The sequence below is a fragment of the Camelus bactrianus genome, chromosome 14, assembly GCF_048773025.1.
Source record: "Camelus bactrianus isolate YW-2024 breed Bactrian camel chromosome 14, ASM4877302v1, whole genome shotgun sequence".
Lineage (NCBI taxonomy): Eukaryota > Metazoa > Chordata > Mammalia > Artiodactyla > Camelidae > Camelus > Camelus bactrianus.
The window spans coordinates 49,693,453-49,701,069 of record NC_133552.1 but is presented as its reverse complement, the minus strand read 5'-3'; the positions used below and the strand labels follow the sequence as shown (position 1 = coordinate 49,701,069).

Genomic DNA, 7,617 nt, shown 5'->3' with positions numbered 1-7,617 from the left:
CTAGTAAGTGATAATGGGTTAGAGCCAAAAGTATCTAATTCTAGGGACTGAGGTTTGAATTATTATGTCATAAATACTGTTCTTGGAGAAATTGTTCTTTTGATTTTAGTGAGAATGATCTTTTTCAAAGATAGATTCAATTACATATGTGAAGTTATAGTAATACGATTTCAACCAAAATGCAACTGAAGTGATTTGTTAGCTTTATGAAATTATTTTCTTAAGGAGGAAACCAGATTAAATTATGAGGGCAAACCACAGGGCAATTACAAATTAAAAGAGGCTTTACTGGAACATTTTCCTACCTTCATTCCAATGCTTTTCTAAGTTCATACAACACATTCTCTCAGGAGTAATACTTGCTTTTTGACTGCTCATCACTCCTTGGACACACTTGGACTCTCTGAGAAATTCCCTTTGCCAGATTCTTTCCTTTCATTGTCCCCATTTAAAAATTGTTCTCAGTTTAGAACCACACTAGAAGATAAAATGATGTCTAAACCGTGTAAGTACATTAACAGCAAATGTCAATTTGCTGAGTTTGTTTGTTTATACTTTTTTGTTGTTTTCTTGGGGGAGGAGTAATTAGGTCTATTTATTCTTTTCCTGGACATTGTAGGGATTGAATCCAGGATCTGTTGTGTGCTAAGCACACTCTACCACTGAGCTATACCCTATTCCCCTGAATTGTAATATTTTAACAAAATACACTTTCTTTAAAATAAGAGATTATAACTTAAAGCAACTATACATAGTTGTGGTCAGTAAATGTTTAATGATTGATTAGTTTATGAGAGAATCTCAAAGATTGGTAGTTGAAAATGCAGATGAATTTTTGACCAAGCTCCACCTCCATCCCTATCTCTCACAATTCATTCATACAATACAGTCAACTGCCTTTTTTGCTGTTCCTGTTCATGGTATCTTTCACATTTCATCAACACCTGCAAGCAAAGACACTGACAGCCTTCTAATTTTTTTCCTTGATTATTTTTAAGAGTATTGTATAGTGAACAGCCTTAGAAGATGGAGATGGTGAGGGCAGAATTATTTGCTGTTCAGTATAATAAAGTCAAGCTCTCCCTCTGATTTGCTTGCAGTTCATTAAAAAGACTGAGGTTTTATAATCTTAGGGTTTCCATCTGTGGCACAAACTCACTGCTGCATCCAGCTCTACCCACCTGCATCCCATGCTGGGGACGTGGGATTGAGGGTGGGGAGAGGAACTGATGTAATTATGAAGTTTATGCTTCTTGCTGTACCTGAATAACAAAGGCCTTTTTCTCTGTTGTGGGTGTCTCATGTTTTCTGTCAGCAAACATAAAACTATGGCAGGCTAACTTGCTAGTTTACAAGGCAGGTAAATCCCAGACCCTTTATCATTCTTGACATCACCCAGTTTAGAAATCAATCCCATGATTATCACAAAATAAGTCTAGGAAGATGGCTACACCTGCAGCTTCCATCTATGTGTTTCCTCTACTTTGGCATGAAAAACTGGCTATTTTTTTTTTCCTGACTGTTACATTTTAAAAGGAATTTAATTAGCAATGTTTGAAAATTAATAGACTTGATAATTTATACTTAAAGACAACACTGCCAAATTTAAACTGAGAAGTTGATACTGTGCAATTTGTGCATATTTTGAATGCAAGGATTTTTCAAATAATTTAGTATACTCCATATTAATTATTTTTAAATGATCTTCTATATTTGCCAGGGTACCTTGGTGATACATAAAGGTGTCATCTACAAAATGTAAATCTAAGGAGAATACAGGAGACAATCTTCACCTATATATCATTTACCTTATTTCTATTAAAATAGAAGGTAATTTGGTGGTAAAATATTTTACTCTTATTCACATTCTAAAAGCCCTCAAAATTTATTCTAGTTGGACTTGTACAGGAAGATATTAAAGGGAAGCATAAAGATCCATCTCCATGGCTCTTTTTGACTGTGCAATGTATCATAAAGGTAGATGGAGAATGTGGCAGAACCTCATTCCATTCCTGAATGTGAATATAATGGTGGAGAAAAGCTAATTCAGAGTTACTGATTTTTCCCCTGTGACAAGCAATAGCATTTGCAAACATTAGTGGAGTATTGGGACCTCAGAAATTTCTCTTAATAGTGGTGACCACATGATGTTCAAGTCATAAAGTAAGGTTTACCTCTGATGCACACAGTTACCTGCAGAGACTTACATATTAGCATACACAGTTTGACCTGTGGCCAGTTGCACGAGGCATATGGTCAGATATGTTCTAACATATGTTAGACTTTCTTATTACATCCTCTTTGTTTCTAACCACTTTTTTGTTATTTCTAAAAGATTTATATGTTTCTCCATACTATTGCATTCCTGTGTCCTATTAATGCATCTGGGATTCTTACTCTTCTAGCTCACCAGGTTCAATTTTAGTGAAATATCACTATAGTGAACAAGTGTGATTATCTGTAGAATATTTTTCTGAATGTCAAAGACAAGAAATTAATAGTAAATTGGGACTAACATCCCCACATTTCTGTCTTTACAAATCCGTATGTTGAACAAAGAGTGTTTCTTAACACAACCCTAATATTAAGAAGGCTATAGTTTGCAAGACTATATTCAATCATTCATTTGTTCACTCTTTAATAAATTTATTGAAAGGAAATTAAACTAGACCTGAGGATTAAGAAACAAGTAATATAAAAAATGTGACTGACTTTAATGAGCTTATGTCTAAGACAAATCAAAATGTGATATGTGAGAATTAAAAAGAACATTTCTATTGAGTACTTTAAATTCATGTTAAAGGTTTGATTTCTACCTGAAATAAATTAGAGCATTAAAAAGTGTTAAGAAAAAAATCGTGAGATGTCTATTTTTGAAATATAATTTACATTTCTATATTAAAAATTGATACTCCTTATGCAGCTGGTACAGTAATTTATTTGAAAACTGACAGCATTTTAAACTTAGGTATGAACAGTAGTTATAAAAAGGATTCCAAAAGTATTTTAAAGTAGAATAAAATAACATTTTGTTTTAAATCAGATGGTGGATTTATGAGAGAGTGGAAGAGGTTTAAGTATGACTTCTAAATCTGAAACACTATTGTAAGAAACTGGTTTGATTAAGGTATTATTTAATCAACTAAGGTTTAAGAGAGAAAGTGAATGTTGAGGGGAAATGATGAGTTCAATTTTGATTATACTGGTATTGTGGCTTCTAAGAGGTATCAAGTGTAGTTACAATATGAGAATTTTTAAATATGAGTATGAATTTCAGTAGGCGTCAGAGATGGGTAACTTGAATTTTAGTTATCAATAAACTGATGAGAAATGAATCCATGGGAATAAATCAGTTGGCCCATACACTATATGTTAGTTCTTAATTACTGCAATAACAAATTATCCCAAAGCTTAGTGAATTACAATACTTATTTTTTCATAATTTTTGTGAGTTAGGAATCTGAAGTGACATAGTTGATGCAGTTGGTTCTTCATCTCACAAATCTACGTTCTCTCAAGTCTCCACAGGGGAGGATCTACTTTCTAGCTCACATATGTTGTTGTTGGCAGCCTTCAGTTACTCATGGGCTGTTGAACTAAGTCGTCAGTACCTCATGAGATGCTGGTTCTAAGTGTTTCCATTTCTTGACACATTTTCATCTATACACAGCATCTTACAACATGGAAGACTGCTTCAACAGAGTGATCAAATGAGAGAGCAAGAGAGAATACCAGCAAGAGAGAAAGAATAGTGCTAGCAAGATGAAAGTCATAATTATTTATAAGCTCATACCGAAAGAATAACTCATTAATTTCCATACTCTCCTTGTTAGAACCAAATCACTAGGCCTAGCTCACATATAATGGGCAAAGCTTAATACGAGTTCTAAGAGGTGGTGTCACTGGAAGTGATGTCAAAAGCTACCTGCTACAGTCCCAAAGAGTGAGAAGTAGTAAGATGAGAAGAATCACAGAAGACTTGAGACACATCTTTAATGTTATAATTTTAAAATTAGCTGGTACAGGGCTACAGAAATATTTGAGGGATATCTCAGGCATTGTTTAACTTCATATCCTATTTAAACTATCCAGATATATGAAAATTGTTAACATTTTAAACTATAATCTAAATTGAAGATTCCATGTCTTCTATTCATATTTAAGCGCTCAATGTTCAGCAGAGGCCTTTGTTTATTAACCTATTTATGAACAATGCTATAATTTATATCTATTCAATTGATATCCAAGACGGAAAATGCCCCTCTACAACTAATAATTAAAAGATATTATATTCTGATGATTACTATTAAACCACTCCTATCTTATATCTTCTTTCACTAAACAGTTTGAATATAATTTGATACAGTTTAAATATAATTAGATATTTTAATTATATTTATATTTTAATTATTAATATATAGAATTATAGTTGCTATATTCTGAAAGTTATCTATATTTCATTTTGTTTCATTTCCAATCTGAACATCTGTGGCTAATACTCATGAATCAAATCCAGTGAAATATAAATCACAAGGAATTTCTGAATGACTAGAACCATGTTTAAGATGTCTACAATGGAACCATAGGCTAAGAACATGGATTGAGCTGCAAAACTGACAATCACAAGAGGATATTTAATTATATCGGATGATCTGTGTGATTCACTCAGTTGTATGATTCATTCCTTGAGTATGACTTTCTGAGGGCAATAACATTTTGCTATAATATAATCATAGCAAAAATTGCCCAGCATAACATTAATTAATGAGTATATTTTAAATATATTTTAAATAATTCATTTTATGGTTTAATAGATTACTGACTTCTTAGTATTAGTGTGATCACATTTTGAAATGATCTCTTAAATTTCTTTACAGATAGTTCATTGTTACAGTATTAGACACTGAAACAATACTGAATTCATTTATTAGCTCTAACAGTGTGTGTGTCTGTAGTCTTCACAGTTTTCTACATAAAAGATCTTGTCATATGCAAAGAGACAAAATTAAAGCTCTTTCTTTCCAATATGGATGCCTTTTATTTTTTTCTTACTCTAGGTAGGAGATCCAGTACTATGTTGATTAGAAGTTGTGAGAGTGAACATCCACGAATTGCTTCAGATGTTAGAAAGACTTCAGTTTTTCAAGGTTGAATATTCTATTAGCTGTGGACCTGTCATATATGAATCTTAATTATGCTGAAGTAAATTCTTTCTGTACCTAATTTGTTGAGAGTTTTTTTAAATCATGAATGGACATTGAATATTTCAAATGCTTTTTATGTATCTATTGAGATGACCATGTAATTTCTATCCTTCAGTCTATTAATGTGGTTATCATATTAAACCTATAGATCCAATGCTATGCCATTCAAAATCCTAATTGCAGTTTTTACAGAAATAGAAAAACAATTCTTAATTTCATACAGAACCACAAAAGATGTCAAATAGCCAAAAGAATCTTGAGAAAGAAGACCAAAGCTGAAGGCATCACATTCCCTGATTTCAAAATATATTACAATGCTATAGTAATTTTAAAAGTATGGTACTGGCATAAAAACACACATACAGACCAATGGAATAGAACAGATATCCCAGAAATAAAACCACATACATAGTCACCTGATGTTCAACAAGGGTGCCAGGAAGACACAACGGGAACAGGATACTCTCTCTCCAACTAATAGTGTCAGGAAAACTGGATATCCACAAGTAAAAAAAATAAAGCTGGACTCTTATTTTACATCATACACAAAAATCAGTTTAATCTGTATTAAAGACTTGCATTTAAGACCTGAAATTGTAGAACTCCTAGAAGGAAACATAAAGGGAAAACTTCTTGACATTGATCTTGACAATGATTTCCTGGGTATGACAACAAAAGCACAGGCAACAAAACTAAAAATTAGTACATGGAACCATATCAACTAAAAACTTCTGCACCATAATGGAAACAATCAACAGAATAAAAAAGAAATGTATGGAATTGAAGATAGTATTTATACATCATATTATCTCATAAGGAATTTATATCCAAAATATAAAGAACTCAATACCAGAAATATACAACTCAATACCAAAAAAATTCAAATAATCTGATTGAAAAATTGGAAAAGGACTCAAACAGTATTTCACTAAAGAAGATATACAAATGGCCAACAGGTATATGAAAATGTATTAAACATCACTAATCACCAGGGAAATGCAAATCAAACCCACAATAAGATGTAACCTTACACCTATTAGGATTGATATTATCAAAAAGACAAAAGATAAGAAGCACTGACAAGGATGTGGAGAAATTAGAACTCTTGTACATTGTTGGTGGGAATGTAAATTGGTGCAGCTGCCATGGAAAACAGCATGGAAGTCCCTCAGTAAAATAAGAACAGAATTACCATATGATCCAGAAATCACATTTCTGAGAGCATATCCAAAATTACTGAAATTAGGATCTTGAAGAGATATCTGCACTTCATATTCATTGGATCATTATTCACAACAGCCAAGTAAAGAAAACAACCTAAACGCCCATCAATGATGAATGGATAAAGTAAATGTGGTATATATATATGTACAATGGAATATTATTCAACCTTAAAAGAGAAGGAAATCCTGACACTTGAGACAACATGGGGAGGAGGGTATAGCTCAGTGGTAGAGTGCGTGCTTAACATGCACAAGGTCCTGGGTTCAATCCCCAGTACCTCCATCAAAAGTAAATAAGTAAACCTAATTACCTCCCCCCACAAAAAGATCAAAAAAAAAAAAAAAAAAGAAGAAGAAGAGACAACATGGAGGAACCTAGAGGGCATTGTGCTAAATGAAATAATTCAGTCACAGAAGGAAGGACAAATGCTGCATGATTCTCTTTATATGTGGAATCTAAAGTAGTCAAACTCACAGAAGTACAGTGTAGAATGATAGTAGAAGGAAACAGGAAGTTGATGTTAGATGGGTATGAAGTGTCAATTATGTAAATGAATGATTCTGCAGATCTGTTGTACTTTTGTACAGAGAGTCTCTAGAAGTACTCTATTGTACACGTTAAAAAATGTCAATAGGGTATATCTCATGGTAAATATTCTTAACATACACATACACACTCACACACACACACATAAACACACACACACAAAGGGCAAGAGGAAACATTTGGAGGTGTTGGATATGCTTATTACCTTGATTGCAATGATTATCACACGAGTATATGCATTATGTACAACATCAAATTGTATGTATTTAATATGTACAGTTTTTAGTATACAAATTAGACCTCAATAAAACTTTTTTAAAAAGTAATGATCACTTAGCAAAGTTTTTGTGGTACACAAAAAAATTATAAACTTAAAGAAATACTCTTTTTCTAAATCATATAGTGCTAAAGATTCCAAATACAACTAATTTAAAGACAATTGTTATTAACACTTGGTACCCAAATAAATACAAAATGTGTTATTATAATCTTAATAAATGTTTTACAAAATTTTACTCTATATTAGGTAAAACAAATGTAAAAATGACCACATTTTAGGAGGTAGATCTTTTTTAGGGCTATGTTCAGGCAAATACTTCTAAGTAGAAATATATGTTAAAGGGTATAAAATGTTAAATGATTA

At 32.3% G+C, this 7,617-nt stretch overlaps 1 non-coding gene across 1 annotated transcript; it reads left to right on the top strand.

Annotated features, from left to right (window-relative positions):
• Window positions 1-6,637: 6,637 nt before the first annotated feature.
• Window positions 6,638-6,710, top strand: TRNAV-AAC (transfer RNA valine (anticodon AAC)). The gene has a single exon. It is a non-coding gene; the product is annotated as a tRNA-Val (tRNA).
• Window positions 6,711-7,617: the final 907 nt, after the last annotated feature.